This window comes from Monomorium pharaonis, chromosome 1 (assembly GCF_013373865.1).
Source record: "Monomorium pharaonis isolate MP-MQ-018 chromosome 1, ASM1337386v2, whole genome shotgun sequence".
NCBI lineage: Eukaryota > Metazoa > Arthropoda > Insecta > Hymenoptera > Formicidae > Monomorium > Monomorium pharaonis.
Genome location: NC_050467.1, coordinates 38,393,056 through 38,411,015, shown reverse-complemented (window position 1 = coordinate 38,411,015; position 17,960 = coordinate 38,393,056).

Below are 17,960 nucleotides of genomic sequence, written 5' to 3'. Positions count from 1 at the left end.
ATGAAATACTAAGTGTGTATCATTCCGTATTAATAGAATATCTCGTAAATTTAAATTCATGTCGTGAGAATCTTATAAAAAAGAATACTTAATAGTCGTGTAAAAGAAATAGCACAAATGCTTCGTGTGTCTTAGAAAAAAATGAAAGGTTTTCTTTCTTTCTTTCAAGAAGAAAATAATAATGACTATCTCGCGAATAAAAGAAGTACTTCTAATGATACTCTAAAAACCGATTTCAAACAACCATAATACGTTTAATCATCAAAAAGTACTCGCTACAAAATACTTTCTATATACGCTTCCCTATACTCATCTCGTGTCTCGCGACATTCCGGGTTGATAGTACTTCGATGAGAAACATAGAAATATCGCAAAAGCATCGAGAAAAGTGACGAGAATACGAAACCTGACTCATACTATTTCTCTCTCTCTCTCTCTCTCGTTTAGAAATCTTTTGCGAGTTCCAAACAATTCACCAGAGTCGGTATGCTACAACGGACTCTTGACAGTAACCGCTTTTGTGCCCTGGGGAATAGTGGGAACGCCGAGTAGGGAGAGACAGGTAAGGCACCATGAGAGAGGAATCCGTACAACGATGTCGGCGTAATTGTGTAACTTCGTGGCTGCGACGTACGAAACAATAACTGCTGGCAAATCGCATCAAACAATACCACGGTAGATTGCATCTTCCAAGGTGCGACGCGCGTCTCTCCTTTTTTCGCTGATCTTCTTTGTCCTCGCGTTGACTTCGTCGTGTCCTCTTAACAAATAACTGCACACTTCTATCGTTCCACGAAATCGTGATTCTCAAAGACTACCACCTTTGGTGAATCCCAGTAGAAAAGAGCGCAGAAAAGGTGGCGGATAAAACGCGTTATCGGGTACAGAAACGATTACGCCTCTTGACGCGCAAGTTTCGCGCAGGAAAGAGAGCGAGGAAGCGCAAAAGGGCGCTCGATGAGGAGAAAACGTCCTTTTCTATCGCTTTTTGATAACCTCCCGGGAATGCCATCTTTGTGAGAAAAAGAAGAGCTCTTTCCGATAATGGAACGGGAAGAGGAAAGAAAGTAAACCGATAAAAAAACTTCATATACATTTTTGCTATCCGCAACACTACTGTGTTTCGATAATAATGTGTAATAATAATATTGTCAAAATTATTGGAAGACTCGTGAGACAGATAATCGTTAATATATTTTAATAAGTGCATAAATTATAATTATTTTAACGTAGTCATGCTTTGTTGTTTAACTTTTATTTAATAACTTAAAAAAATTCTGAAATATATATAAGGAAAAGAAAATTAAATTTAAAAAGTTATTTAAAAAAGATATAAACAGATACACATTGCAATTTTTGAATTTAATAACAGTCCAAAATTTAATGAAATTTACGCAAGAAAAATTTCGTTAATGGCATATCTCATTCGTAATTGAAATCTAAAGCACATGTGCAACATTACTAATGTGAAATCTATATAAGAACAAAAGCATAACATAAATTAAGAAAACCAGTTTATTCGCTCATGCAGTCAACTAAACTCCGGCAGCGTAATATCGCGACTGCAGTCAAAGAGAAATACATAGAGTACCAGAACGCAACTCGTAATTCTATTGCTTTACGGTTTACCTTGTCGCGAGAGACTGACACTCTCCAGAGAACTTAGAAACAAGTTACAATTCTTTGTCAGATAAGAATAAGATAGTGTTATAGTTTGAGCAAATTTGATCTCTTTCTGTCTCTGTTTCAATTCCTTATCTTGTAAGAAAATATTCAAATAATAAATATTATTTAATCATTAATAAATATTACTCCACAGTTGTCTACATTATATGTTGTCCATTATATAACTAAATTATCCATATTATTATGTTTATCAACTTTCGTCCATTTCTTCTTTTTTGTATAAATAAAATAATTACAGAATGTTAGTATTTTAGAAATAGCATTTTTTGTTTGTATTAATTAACTACGTGAAAAATTATAATATTGTAGCGAAATTTGTCAGAATATTTTCCCAAGCAAATATATAATAATACAAGAAAAAGAAACTATATTAAATAACATAATAATTAAAAAGTTTTATTAGGAAGATCTGTTCACTTCTTTTCTTTAACCTAAGATTCTTTGTAAAGCATCTTGCTTTGAATCAAATTAAAAGTACAAAGGTAGTATAGGACGAAGAATAATACACTCAGTTTCTGAGAGGGCCGTCCTGCCACATTGAAACATTTTTGCGGCCCACCCCGAAATTTACTCGCTGGTGGAAAATACGCATTCTGACAGGTAATCTTCGCGAAACATTCGACTCTGAGGTCGGGTTATATAACCTAAACAGAAAAATACGCTGGAAGTACGAAAACTTTGTTGCTGGGAGCAGATAGCGGTTTCTTCTCTCATTCCCTCTTTTCTTCCACCCCGATGTTGCCGATACAGAGTAAGACGCGTATCCGATGTAGCATAGGATGCGCGGCTTTACGATACTTCGTGAAGAAAGTGGATCAGAGAATCCCGTATGCGTATGCATTTTGGCGTGTTGTACAATCCGCTCGTAAAGTGTGACAGTAATTTGAAAGAATAGATATAACGCAACATCCGTTTGCATTTTTTTTAAATATCCTTTGTTTTTTAGTGATAGAAAATCGAACCAAGTGGTATGCCAAGTAGTTCGTATTTATAAATTTTAATTTTCATTCTAACACCGAATATAAAAGTTCTCGGCTTTTATGATTCTTACAGAAATGGATTTCTCGTAAATTTCTATTTTTAGTTTTCACAAACGAAAAAGTCTGCCGTATAACCACACTTCAGCTATGAATCATTTTGTCACGTGACTAATAGCTCCTTAATTTATTTTTCACGACCGAAGAAGCTTCGCGAATTCTTATTCTTCCATACGACAAACGCGTTTTCCGTCAGTGCAGTGTAGAGAAACTAGAGTCTGATATTCAATTTTAAAAGATATTTTCTCTGGAAATGCGAGACCATCTGTCATAGAAGTTCCAACGCAAAATTTCATTTATCTACTCTTATTCCCATTATGATCAATTTGGAGTTATACAGATCCATTGTTTACTCTCATATTACTTACGCTGCCTTTTACTGTCCCATCCATTTGGGGCTTTCTCTTAGATTTATGGGTATCCTTTCAGAAAGAGCAAATATATCCCAGTACGTACATACTTCGAGCTTTGATAACAAGGGAACTTTCGGAAATAGAGCATGGGTATTACAGCTCTACGTGGATAATCGATCCTTAAAGATAACATTCAACCGAGCTTTATGTGTCGATTATCTGACATTTGGGGCAAAGTTGGAATCGCCTTATCGTTACAACAGCTCTTATAAAGATCTTGACACATACATATATCGTTTTTAACTCCATATACGTGCCAGACAATTTCTCAGTTTATATTCAAAGCCTTTCATACTTACAGATTAATCAATCCACACAATGCACTAAGTTATTGCTCATATTTATATTTAACTGCGAGATAACGACATGTGTGTATGTGCGTGTGTGTATGTGAGATCAATCTCAGCCGTTATCTCAAGTTTGTCGAAAGTTGAACATAAATGGACGTAATTCGTTCGTACTGTAAATCTTTGTCTAAATACTGAAGACAAAAGCCATGCAGTACTTTCGGGCCTTTACTCTTTAATTAGATCGTCTGCAAAGTTCCGGTTAAATTCACATTACGGTGCGACGAACGAACGTTTACGGGCATAGGTCGTCGAGACTAACTTGCATAATTCAGGTCGCCAAGGTAAACGATTACGACGCTACGACATCTTCGCAAGTCCGATAGTAGCTCGCGTTGTCAAAATATGCTTCGTATATAATAGGAAACTACACAAGTCGAATCGCTCGTGTTTACTTCGGATGGAAATTTCAGATTCATTAACGATCCTCTCATTTTGTACCTGTTCTGAATTTACATGAAACATGCACTTTTCGCAATGTTTTTTCTGGGCGAGCTTTCTAAATACGCAATCACGATCTATTTGTGTATTTTAATAAGTATTGAACGTTTCTATAAAACACATAAAAATTGTTGTAAATAAATTAAAATAAATATTCTTGCTACGTGTTTTTAATCAATATTCCTCCAAATGATTACTTTACCTTTAATCATCTCAACAAACAAGTTTTACTTCTATTATAATCTAAATTTATTAAATAAAGTCACAGAATAAAATAAAACGTACACATAAGTGCATAAATTGTTTATTACGTTAGACTATTCTAATGTATTTTAAATTGAAAATTACCGTTTGTATAAATTCTTCATATGATAATTATTGAAATGATAGTTATCAAATGATATCGAAATTTCGAGATTCGTTGCTTATGAATACCTCGCTTGTATTCACCGCGCTTGTATAACCACAGAGCCAATAACGGCATCATGAGTTTATTACTTGCATAAATTAAGCGGCCTGGATAATAACCTTCTCGTTATGCCGTCTACAGTTCCTCCGATAACCGCACTCTCGAATACAAAGCGGATATAACTGTGGCCTAACAAACCATGACGCTTCACTGCTGTCCCGACGATTAGCAGATAAACGGACATTAATGTCCGTCTTTGTTCTAGGAAGTTTTGACGTTCCCACAATAGTTGGAAACGTCACTTCAGCCAATCTGAGCTAATGGAAATCACGTATCACGAAGTTATGTTTCACAGAACGGTACATTGTACATGAGATATTTCTCGGTGAGTACACAGCTACTTTTTGATGGATGGTTACATCCAAATTGATCGATTACTTGTTACTTGTTACTTGAAAATCTTGATAGTTCCGATATTTTTTTAATTCGGAATGATTGAGTAACGCAGAATTAAAATGACGAACGAAGCTGCAAGTGTAAAATTACAAATCAAGTTAAAACAAACGACAGAACTATTTCAATATCGAAGCATTTAATAGCTTCTGAGTTAGATTTGATTGAAAATGAAAACCTTTCAGTATATCGAGTTTCGAAAGTTAAATATATAATAAAATTTAATGCTCATTATTTTTAGAGAAAATTTAATTTTAGTTTCAATTAAAATATATAATCTTAGACTATGATTACATAAAATCTCATTGTAACAATCATGAACGAGATCTTCGCTAAGAATTTCAATTTTATTGAACAATATATTGTTAAAAGAAAACGTGAAGTAATTGTGAAATATCATATGCAATAGATATTACAGAGAAAATTCATATTGAACTTCAAATAGGGGTATATTTCATCGATATATTTGACACGTGGTGCCAGGTTGTTACAACGGAAATCGCTCCGCTTGCACGCTACGCGTCAAAGGGAAGTCTACCGCGAGTATTAAACACCTTAATACTAATGCGAATATCATACATGACAAGGCGAACAGAACTGCCGGTGCGGAAGGAGACAGCGGTGGGCCGCAGTGCACCGCGGCACAATAAACTATTCTCTGGGAGGCAAAACACGAGCCCTGGCGCCAGTATAACCGAAGCCCAACGTGCTGCTTCATTATGCGCTGCGACGTGGCAAAGTGCCAAGGCCTTTGATAAAAGGGGTGGCCATGTCGTGCCCGGGCGAGCCCACTCTATATCCCTCCGCCTTTCCGCCCTTTCGCCATAACACGGGGGCGGCATGCACCCTCTGACGCACGTCTCCCGTCCGTCGCTTCTTCCATCTCTTCTTACACGGACTGCGCGACGACACGTTGTCCTTTTCCATTCAATATACTGATTACCATTCCTCACTTTTCATTTATTTTCTCTTCTATTAAAATAGCGACTTGATCAACGTAAAAATAATACATGGTCGGAAATTTAATCTTTTGAATTATTGCAGCTGTCATCCGAATAATGCAAGATATCTGATGAATTTATGCTGATCTCTAAAATTATACATTATATCACAACCGGGTAAATCGCTAGTCTGGCCTCGATTTGCTCTGTTTTTCGCCGTGTACGTGTACGAGCATCGGAAGACCTCTGCCGCGGTTAATTACACGATGCTTGCTTGCATGCATGATGATCAGCTTCTTAGATTAGCAAGGGGCAACCTCCTACACACCGCGGGAAGTCAACCATGAATCAGGCGAGCGCCTATGGTGTCTGACACGTTGCGCGTCTCGAGTTCTTCACCCTTAAAGTTACTGGACTAGAAGTCGAAGGCTGTAACTTGTTGCCGGAACTTCGTGAGCGCGGCTGCCGCAAGAAAGCCGAATTATACTGCTGCGTGCTACGGAACTCGAGCCATACCGAAGGAAATGAAATAATTATATCTTTCCAAACCGAGTTTCAATTATACAGATAATATCAATATCCTGCCAGCGAGACGTTCCAGAGTTTCTCTCGTTCGAAGCATTGATACAGCGGGAATCGTAACGGCACAACGTGACAGCTGCTACCAAAGTAGATATGCAGAAAATAGTATTTTCTTTGTATGTAATTTTAACTTCACGTAATATTATCTTTCTGGAGAATTTGCTTTCATGAGAAATATGCGCGCACACACTCGTAGTCTAAAATATTACTTCTGTTCAAGAAAATTTAACCTGGTTTAGAAAAGAACCCTTTACGAATGTACGTTATATCCGCCCCGAGAATTTAAATGTTTGTAGTCTAATTCTGACAAATGGAATTTTATTTTCGTCGCTGCGTACGTAAAGGTGCTCGCTTCGCTATTACACGCATGTTATGCTGGTGAGTTTTGCACATTTCCCATTCGTATTTAAATACTTTCAGCAGGTATGGATAAAGTTATACCGTGAATGATGCTTACATCCAATTACGGTAACCAGCGTTTTCAATAAAAGCCTTCACGGTACTTTCTGTTTGCGCATTCCGCGCCAGCTAACGAGCCGTTGGTTTGCCACTTAAACTTTTCCATTGTGTGCTCTCTCTCATTTCCCCAGCCGCGAGGAATTTTCGGTATTCGCCGAGAGATCTAGTATAATTGCACGGATTACGCGAGAAGACCGAGCGTACCGGATAACCACGGATTACGCGGCGGTCCGCGTGACGCACGAATCAACCAAATCGTGATTTTCGTAAAATTGCTTCCTCGATTTAACAACGCTGATTCCGAGAGCTGCGGCCTCCCTTGTAAACCAACTGCAGCGTACAGAGCATCGGCGATCATATTTGGGTACCGGTCTGTACTACATCGACGAGGTCACCGCCGACCACACACTCGATTAATTAATCTAGTCAATCACTTAACAAATATCGTATAAATAAACCAAAACACAGGGGTAAACCGCAATCGCGCGAACGTTTAGTGCCACACAGCAAAATATTAATTGCTTCTTACGGAATAATGGAATTTGCATGTTACTACATGTCCTTTCACATTTATATGCGATTATTAATTAATTGAGATATAATTATTGCGATTCAACACGATCGATCGTTTCTACACGATAGAATTGAAAGGTTTCGAATAATTAACTAAAAAAGTAAATTACGCAAGAATAATTAAGAAAGTTGAATCAATAACGATATGTAATATTATTAAAGTATGATTATTTCTAATTAATTTATATGTACTTTTAAAAAAATTACCGTACATATGTAAAATAGCATTAAATTATTGCAATTACGTCAATAACAAAAAAGAAGTGATATTAAAATGAAATTTTTATAAGGCTTTCCTTTATACAACTCAGTATGCTATTACCTCAAACCATTCAATTGCGACATATAGACTTGTGACTTTTATATTGCTGTTTCACAAAGGAGCAGTACAGCGGGAGATATATTTTCATTTTCAGAACGACTAGAACGACAGCAGCGAATACGGCGAGAAAGTTCATTTCCAGACTTCTACGTGCCGGCATCGAGTTACTCGAGGCGCTTAAGAATGCGACGTTGCTAATAAATGGTGGTTCATCTTACACGGAGCGAACGGCATTATTTCGTATCTCGGAGAGTAGATAATTTTATCCGCGACATACCTGTCTGCTTTCATCCCTCGACGTTAAAATTAGTCTTTCCCGAATTATGTCTACTATATACTCCTCACGAAACCGTTTTAAAAAAATATCGCAAAAATTGATAAATATAAAATTAAATTTAATTATACAATTAAACATAAACATAACAATCTTTCAAAACCATAAAATTAAAAATAGTAACACTAATTCGATAAAGAGATTGTAATTTGTTATGTTTCTGTCTACGACATGACTACTATATATTATAACTCTGTGATGTATTATGTCTTTGGTCGACTGAAAAAACATCAAAGCTTTAAACAGAACAGAAAGCGTTTTTTTGTGGTCACGCTGTTAGAAGAGGATGATTCTTCTTGTGATGAAGTAAGAAGATTTCATGTTGCACAAAGAGAAGTTTTTCCACACCCTACCTTTCTCGATAAGACTGCTACAAAAGACAGGCCGGAACAGAATATCCGACCTCGATATTACAACACTTCGAAAGAGTATATTTATAAGGTCTTAACCCAATTGTACAGAACCTTTGGTATTATTTCGCTGATTTTTATTCTACTTTTTTTGTTTTCAATTTCAAATAATTTAAAACCTCCAACAATTTTAAATAATAATTTTAAATGACAGTATATTATATGTGTCACTTGGTTGTAGAGAACGATTACAATCGGAATTACATAATTTAAATAATACTAAATTCTTATTGTACATTATGTAATAAAAGTTGTTTAGCCCGACAAAAATATCGGAAAGAAAATAAAATTTTATGAGCATAAAATTGTTTTTTTATGTGAAAATTTTGATGTTTCTCGTACAGTATAGATCGTAAACAAACAAAAAACTCGCCAATAAAATATAAAATGCCTATTAATGCTATTCAGTAGACTTTGAATTAGACAAAAGTAATTTTTCAAACGAAAGCTATCGATATGACTTTAAAAATAATAAAATTTAATATTTTAAATATTTCACATTGCACATCTCTAAATGATAGGGTATCGATAAAGTTTCCAAAGCCGTTGCCGTGCGCTCGACTGGAATTTCAGTTGGCTGCTACAGTGACATCGTATGCAGGAACATTTACACCACTATTATGCACTCATGTTTAGGAATGCTATTTGAAAGTTCGCGGAGGGTAGCCGGCGGTAACGTCGACCGAATTTCAAATGCCGCGAACGTCATGGATGCGAGTCATGCGAACTCTCCGAAATTCATAATTACGTTTACGTGGTATCATTAACAAAATGATATTTTCACAAGCTCAAACTATTTAGTATATCCGTTATGATCTTCTACTTTAAAAAAGTATTCGCAAACTATTCATGAACTATAACATCGATAAACTTCATAGATTAAAATTTTTTATATAATTTTTTAACTACATTTTTTCTTCAAACCGCGTGTCATTATCGGTCTCAAAACACCACTTCTTAATTTGAATCAAAATAGTAATATCACAGTATTAAATTAATAATCAATTCAATAATATCAGATAATAAATCAATTCTCCGACTGATAAATGTTTTAAACATGGTACATAAAGTTAAGATCGCCCATTCGGATCATGATGTTGAATATAATTTTTCCATTAATTTAATAATGAACTAAAAATATTGAATTAATGGAATTATATTCAGTACCAAGATCTACTGCAGACCGAATAGGCAATCTTAACTTTATTTATATGTCAATAATATTGATGCTAAGCATCTATTATTGACATCAATGCTAATAAGATCTGCCTCTCCAAAATTATTATCTCTAATTATATTTTATTAATCGTTTCGTTCTAAATGAGGAGTAAAATTATATTTTCAGATCCAATTTATAATCTCTACAACTAATTGATATTATAGAATTAGTTATTACGAAAGATTTATTATATTCACTTCTTAATAGCCGATTTCATGATGTTAATACATATGTCGAACGTTTTTTTTTTTCTTTATTGCATATTTCACGATTTACCTTAAATCTACTTTAGATATTCGAATTTCCGGCAGATGCAAAAGAAAATTAATGCGCGCGGCACGGAGACAGCAAGAAACGTTAGTTACGCTCTATGTGCGTCGAACCAATTTCAGAGATGTTTCGATGTAAAGGGGAAGAATAGCACAGGAGGTAGACTGAATTTATATCCCTGCATCCAATTTCTACGACGGTGCATAGTCTGCGGGCCGTAGTAGACTTCGGCTATCGTCGCTTCGTACGCTTCGATGCATGGCATGCGGCACGAGCAGCGGCGCTGCAACTATTGCAGCAGGCGGCGCGACGCGACGGGACGCGCGACGTCGGCGGTCGTTTTACAAAGCGATATATATCGCTCTCGGGGTATACTTTTATTCCGCAAATATTCATAAATCCACGGGAAGAATAAAAGGCCTGCTTATTCCGCTCGCCTTTTGTTGTCGGCGGCACGGCGGCGAGCCGTTGAAAGCAAACGTCGCAGTTAAATGGCTGGACGTAATTTTCCCGTTGTTCTCTTGGTCGGAAGAAACGACATTTTTGCCGATCCCGCGTGCTTTCTCATGTTAACGAGCTTCGAACTCGTTTCGTACTTCGTCCCGTCCGTAACCGCCGACGCGAAGCCCCGCTTCTCACCCGCTGCTGGAAGCGCGAGAAAGTTCCCGAGAAAGAAAAACGGCGAAGTTTGTCCCGGGGAAAAACGATGAATACGCATCAAACGTGTTACTCTCGTGGATTGATTTATATTTCATTTAATTGTTTCATCCAATTTTATCGTGTACACGTTTTCCATTTTCATTTAACATCAAAAACAATATCTTTAATTTATTTAAAACAAATCGAATAATATTATTATATTACTTTTCATTTGATGCACAATTTAATTCAATTTAATCAGGAGAGGCGCATTTTGCGTTTATAATGAAAAAGAGGATTGTTTGCGATGAAACGCGAAACGATAAGACATAGTTGCGCTCGCTTTGCGATATAATTCGTGCACGAAATGAAATAGATTTCCCACGAGAGCGTTACAACGTAGGCAGCTCCAACCCTCGGTGAGTATCGCGTGGCAATCAGTGTTAAAAATAACCCTGATTTTTGGACGACGCTACACGCTCGTGCTGTTTTTGCTGCACAGACCCAATTTAATTTCGCGTATCATAAGACGTCGGGATAGGCAGGCAAATAAGTTTACTGCGCTACGTGATTTGCGAATAACGAATATCGCAAACACACACAGACGGCACACATTTGAAAATATACACTCGCCGATAATGGACGAAATTGCACACGCGTGTTAAGATACTTCCGATAATCGGGCGCCCTCGAAGAACACCGGCTACTTGTTCAAGCCCTCTCCAACTGCCGGATAATTACCTCGGGGACATTCGAGAAGCGGCTACGTTTACGATAATGCACAATGTAATTCTCATTACACTGCGCCGTTCGCCGGCAGGATCCGAGATACGTGCTCCCGCGGAGGAGAGACGACATTATTGCATCCCGCAGGACCTTCCCCAAAATAGGTCAGGAACGCCCTGTGGCTTGTGCTCAAACGCGATAACAGCCACTTAAGCATTGTTCCCGGTACGATCGAAGGTACCACCCGAATCGTCCACAATCTCGACGGAACGATCTCTCGGGAGACGACCACGGGGCATTATATCGATCGATGGTGGCGAAAAAGTGAATCGAGTGCGCTCTTTGAAGCGGCGCGTCGGAGAATCAAGTTGAAAGGCTTGTTGCGGTATTATCGAGTTTTAGTAGGACCGGGTTTGCATGAGCGACGCATGAAAACGAGTCGCTGTGATAACTAAGGGGCTTTCGAGTGCCATGGACATGTTGAGAGCAAACGCGATCGTGGTTTTTCAATAGAGAGTCTGCCGGATAATAAACTGATTGACGACTTTCCTAACGCTAATCGCAAACTTGCCAGTTCATTATAAAACATGAAAAATTTCTCTAAAAATTTTCAAGCGTGCTAAATTGTATGTGTAAAGGACTTGCGTAGAGGTGACGGAATTACGGCCAAACTTTGACAAAACGTATGTAAATATAATTTATCTATTCCTTTAATGCACATCGGAATGCATATCTACTTTTAAATAGCGTTTAATCAAAAAAAAGCAAAAGTATATAAGAAAAATCAAAATAGATATAGTAGAATAATTTAAATTAGCATTTTCATTCTATGGTTAATAAATAATTAATTCTTTAATTCGAAATAATCTTCATAATAAAACACAAATAACAATTAAGATATCAATCTTTCTCTCATTATATAAATAATAACTTTATGCGTATTCCAATTCTATTAATATCATGTCCATTGATTAATACTGTGTTGTTATAATAGAGATTCTGTTATTTGTAATATCACATATTAATAACCTTACTATTAGTAAATTTAGCTTCTAAATTAAATCGCCATGTAGGAAAAGAACTAATCTCAGACGCACCCAACTTTCCTAGAGATATACGGGCTTCCTGCGAAACGAAGCACAAGTAAGTGCACTCTAATGGGAATAAGAGTGGGAAACTTTTCTCCCTTTTCAAAGTATGAGAGATTGTATCAGGAGAAATGCCAATGCTTTATTTTTCTACGTTATTGCGAGCAACAAGGAAGCAAGTCCCGACGGAATAAGAATCTCAGAGGATCCTTCGTGTGGGACAAGGAGAACGATCGATCGTTCTTGCCCAGAACTGTGGCTACTGTGGAGTCTGGCCTTGATCATAGCAATAGAGAAACCCAATATAAGTTGCCAATAAGACGGCAGTTGCCGCTGTTCCTACCCACAAATTAAAACTATCGCCCTTTTACAGAATTTTCCTCCACCTTTATTTTTTCTTCTACAATGTCGTCAAGTAATATTTGATGAAACAACGAGAACGGCAATATTTTCTTAATAACAAGAAATTAAATAAAGACAATTATGTGACTGGTTTTAATTGTAAAATGAAAAAGATTAATTGCATCTAAAATTTTCAATCTCTCTCTCTCTCTCTCTCTCTCGTGTTTTAATTTAATACTAATTAATAATATAGTTGTAAATTAAGAAATTTATAAACACTTTTCAGAACCAGAAAATATTTTTATCATTCAACATTATTTTTTTACAATTCAAATTTTTCACAATTTAATCATTTCTAAGTTTTAAACGCGAGACAAATTCACGTTTACTGTATGTTTCATCGTACAATTTAGTTGCAATGTGTAAAAGGAAATTTGTATTTCAAAATGCATCAATGATAGTAATATTCATGGTACGAATATCGACCGTTGTGATAATAAGATAAAGCTGTACACGTCTCGTTTAAACTACTAGTACTATTGATAACATCGACAAGCTTTTACATAAACCGATCATGCACTTTCAGAATGTTATTGAAGTTACTAATACCTAGCTCTTTGTCTCCATTCGTTTGCCAATAAATTTTTTAAATTTCAAATTTTTCTATTGTTATTGTTCAGAACTCGATACACAACAAATATCTGATACACATTCAGATTTTTATAAAATCAACAAATCAATAAAATAAAATTAATATCTAATAAGATTTTATGCATAAAAAAATAATAAAAATATAAATGTTAATTAAATTAATATTACTAAATTATATTAGTAAATCTAGTCTTTACTCATGGTTCGTGTCCGTCAGGTGCATTTGGCGTGAGGCAATACTGTGATTTTTTATAATGTAAGTTCGCTATTATGAAACACACACTGCAAAACCAAGTGTGTAAGTGTGTAAAATTACACACTTATATATGTAAAATTACACATTTATGTTTATAATTCAATTTTCCGTGTAAAAATAAGACTATACTGCGTAATGAATTTACACATTTGACGTTTGGAAGTACGTTTTAACATTTAAATGTGAAAACATGTACATCCAAATAATTAAAATGTGAAAAAGTACACATAAAATATAACTTAATACATTTAAATTTTGCTATACATAACTTTCACTTGTAACTAGCCAAATCAAATGTGTAATATAAGTGTATAAATGTGTAAACTCTGTGTGTGTGTGTATGTGTGTGTAAATCTGATACTTTGACGACGATTTTACGTAAATATTGGCTACTTTGACGACTTCTGGCTATTTTGAGATGTACGTCAAAGTTTTACGCAATTTATTGTAAATTTTGACGTTGTCAAAATGTATAAATAAAATGGCTACATTGACGACAGTAAATGGTACATACATTGCCAATTTTAATGATAGCATAAAAAAAGATTTTAAAAAGTTAATCATAATTAATTACATATTAAAATTTAGTATATAAACTGTTTAAAAACAAATAACATTTTTAATATTATTATTTCCATTCTAAACTTTTACATTATTTTAATAATGTAATATTTTAATAGTATTGTTATGTGCGGGATTATTAATAAATATCGTAATTATTGCTAGAAAACGTAAAATTTTAACGTTCGATTACATTGCAACGTAAACAACAAAATTTTTCCTGCAAAAATTTTGTTGGTTATATCCCGACAACCAATAGAAAATATTTGCTGCTTTCCATTTACACGAAAAATCAGATAATTCTCAATGTGACGTCATAACTCAGTTGAATGCATGTTCCTTTTGCATTTTCACAAGTGAGATTAAACTGAGTTTATACCCACAATCTGAGTGATTTCAAAAACTTGTGCCTTACTGAGTCTCGCGTACTCACATTAAAGTTACTGAGCATATTCTCATTTACGCGTTCCTTTTCATCACTGAGTAATGACGTCACTATGTGAGTATAAAATACATTACTGAATGACTCAGTCTCACTTACATATGGAAAGCAGCAATTAACGTCCAACAAAAACTATTCTATACCTTGCTACCGGTGTTAGAAATTGATATACAAAAATGTTAAAGATAATAAATCTCCCATTAGGAAGGCGTGACGGCGCATAAACATTGCAACGTAAACGTCAAAATTTTACCGGCCAAAACTTTATTCGCTTCGATCTATCTCGACAATCAATAAAAAATATCGACGCTTAATAAAAACTATTTCATTCGTTCCAATTGGTGTTATGAAGATATACAAAACAGCAGTTAAATCTTGATGCAGTCGCGCAATGCAACTGTTAAGTTTCCGTGAAAAAAAGCAGAAAAGTGAGGACCGTTGAGCCTTGTGGCGTGGACATGTGATAAAAATGGCCGCCATTCTACCGGTTACTACAAATGGTTACTTGAGCACATGTCCCTCACTTGTCGAAGAAACAATGATGCGTTGAAGCTCGAGTCTGAAAATCGTGATCATGATTTCGGCGGAGCAAATTTTAGCTGAGCTCTAACTCATAAAGCCATGTTGTAATTATATAGCTAATGACGCCGATAATGAGATGAGCATCGACACAGGCTATGTTGATGTCAATACAATTCTGCTGCACAGTTGTTTGTCGAAACTGAGACAAGCGTTGACACGGCCATGTTGATGCCGATACGATTTCCGCAGCACTGCTCACTCTTGATATTGAGATGAGCGTCGACACAGCTATGTTGATGCCGATACGATTCCGCAGCACAGTTGTCTGTCGAAACTGAGACGAGTGTCGACACGGCTATATTGATGCCGATAATTCCGCAGCATTATTCACTGTCAAAACTGAAGCTAGCGTCGACACAACTATGCTGATGTTGTTACGATTCTGCAGCACTGCTCACTCTTGAAACTGAGACGACCGTCAACACGGCTATGTTGATGCCGATACGATTCCTCAGCACTGCTCATTCTTGAAACTGAGACGATTGTCGACACGGCTATGTTGATGCCGATACGATTCCGCAGCACAGTTGTCTATAGAAACTAAGATGAGCGTCGACACGGCTATGCCATGTTGATGCCAATACGATTTCCGCAGCACTGCTCACTCTTGATATTGAGATGAGCGTCGACACAGCTATGTTGATGCCGATACGATTCCGCAGCACAGTTGTCTGTCGAAACTGAGACGAGTGTCGACACGGCTATATTGATGCCGATAATTCCGCAGCATTATTCACTGTCAAAACTGAAGCTAGCGTCGACACAACTATGCTGATGTTGTTACGATTCTGCAGCACTGCTCACTCTTGAAACTGAGACGACCGTCAACACGGCTATGTTGATGCCGATACGATTCCTCAGCACTGCTCATTCTTGAAACTGAGACGATTGTCGACACGGCTATGTTGATGCCGATACGATTCCGCAGCACAGTTGTCTATAGAAACTAAGATGAGCGTCGACACGGCTATGCCATGTTGATGCCAATACGATTTCCGCAGCACTGCTCACTCTTGATATTGAGATGAGCGTCGACATAGCTATGTTGATGCCGATACGATTCCGCAGCACAGTTGTCTGTCGAAACTGAGATGAGTGTCGACACGGCTATATTGATGCCGATGATTCCGCAGCATTATTCACTGTAAAAACTGAAACTAACGTCGACACGCCTATGTTGATGTTACGATTCTGCAGCACTGCTCACTCTTGAAACTGAGACGACCGTCAACACGGCTATGTTGATGCCGATACGATTCCGCAGCACAGTTGTTTGTCGAAACTGAGATGAGCGTTGACACGGCCATGTTGATGCCAATACGATTTTCGTAGCACTGCTGACTGTCGAAACTGAGACGAGCGTTGATACAGCCATGTTGATGCCGATACGATTTCCGCAGCACTGCTTACTCTTGATATTGAGATGAGCGTCGGCTATGTTGATGCCGATACGATTCCGCAGCACAGTTGTCTGTCGAAACTGAGACGAGTGTCGATACGACTATGTTGATACCGATACGATTTCGCAGCACTGCTCACTCTTGAAACTGAGACTAGGAAGGCGTAACGACGCGTACACATTGCAACGTAAACGCAGAAATTATTCCTAAAACTTTAACAGCATATAACTACAAAACTAATAAAAAATATTGTCGCATGACAATATTTTTATAATGAAAGCTTGATGCACTCAATTCGCATAGAATTAAATATTCTTTTATTCTGTTTCAAAAATGCTTTAATTTTTTTCTTTTATTTTTTTTCTCTCATTGTTTCTTTTGTTCCTTTTCCTTTTTATTTTTTTAAATATTCTTTTATTCTTTTTTTATTCTTTTCTTTTTTTCTTTTCTTTTCTTTTGTATCTTTTATTTTTTATTCTTTTATTCTTTTACTTGTAAAAGAGAGAGAAAAGAAAATTTGAAACAAGTCTACGACATTTGTGCATTTAAAAAACGTAATTAAAAATATTTTTTCAGAATCTTACATCTCATTTATTCTTTCTTCTGTCTCTCTTTCTTTTCGCAAAAATATACATGGGTACTCGGAAAAAACAGTCTGGTTGGTCGACACATAAATCTGCTTGTATCAATCAGATTTTATGGTAAAATATGAAACAACTAAATATGTGTTTGCTGCAATCATAAAGCTATTGTTGAATAACTTGTATTGTAACAGTAACTACACTTTTTGTTCCAACCAGACTATTTCTTGATATTACAATTACTAATATTCTAATGACTACGTTATTTGGTCGACTTAGACAGTATGTGTCAAATATTATAACGACACAAAAAAATGTCGTTGTAATACTCGTTTCATATAAAATGTAAATGTTGTCATGCTAACAGTAATATATATTATTTTACATAATTTTGTGCTGTCGTTAAAGTAATCCATTTGTAATTAATTGGTTATACTTACTAGTGTGTATTCCACCAAATGCAATAAAATATGGTAGTTTCTTCGTGTCGTCAAAATAGTTGATTCACACACACACACGCGTGCGCGCGTGCAGTAAAATAATTTTAGATATAAACATTTTAAATATATAATTTAATGTAAAAAAACATGTAAATACGCAATAAGGTGTGTACAATTACACAGATAAAGACGAAAATATACGTATATACGCGTAAAAAGTGACATGAGTTTATACACTCAAGTGTGTAAAAACTACACATTTAGTTTTGCAGTGTAGATAATAATGAATTAAAAATCATTAATGTGTGTAAATCTGAGTTTTGCGAATCTGGTAAAAATAGAGAAGTAGTTACAGG